Here is a 652-nt window from a genome sequence, read left to right as displayed (position 1 = left end):
AACAGAGTGAGACTCTGTCTCAAAAAAAAAAAAAAAAAAAGAAAAAAAAAAGCCCATGAATGGTGAACAAACTCTTCCTCTGTGTCCCTAGGCTGTGAACCTGTTCTGAAAACCCAAAATGGCTGCTACAACACCAGTCTTCACATCAGTGTTTCAGGCAACAAGATGGAGGGAGCCAAAGGAAAGAGAGAATGACTCCTCCTTTTAAAGATACTTCCAGGAAATTTCACACTACTTTCATGTATATCTCCTTAGCCAGAACTTTGTCAGGTGTTCATCTAACTGCAGGGGCAGCTGTGGCATATGCCCTTTCAAGCGGGAGACAATATTTTTAGTGGAAAATCATGATTATGATACTAAAGAAGGGGGTAATATTTATTGGAAATTGGCCAGACACGGTGGTTCACACCTGTAATTCCAGCACTTTGGGAGGCTGAGGCGGGCAGATCACCTGAGGTCAGAAGTTCAAGACCAGCCTGGCCAACACTAAAAACACAATAATTAGCTGGGCATGGTGGCAGGCACCTGTAATCCCAGCTACTTGGGAAGCTGAGGCAGGAGAATCACTTGAACCTGAGAGGCAGAGGTTGCAACGAGCCAAGATCGCACCACTGCACTCCAGACTGAGCAAAAAAAAAAAAAAAAAAAAAAA

The sequence above is a fragment of the Piliocolobus tephrosceles genome, chromosome 8 (genome assembly GCF_002776525.5).
Source record: "Piliocolobus tephrosceles isolate RC106 chromosome 8, ASM277652v3, whole genome shotgun sequence".
NCBI classification, from domain to species: Eukaryota; Metazoa; Chordata; class Mammalia; order Primates; family Cercopithecidae; genus Piliocolobus; species Piliocolobus tephrosceles.
Note: the sequence above shows the minus strand (reverse complement) of the source record.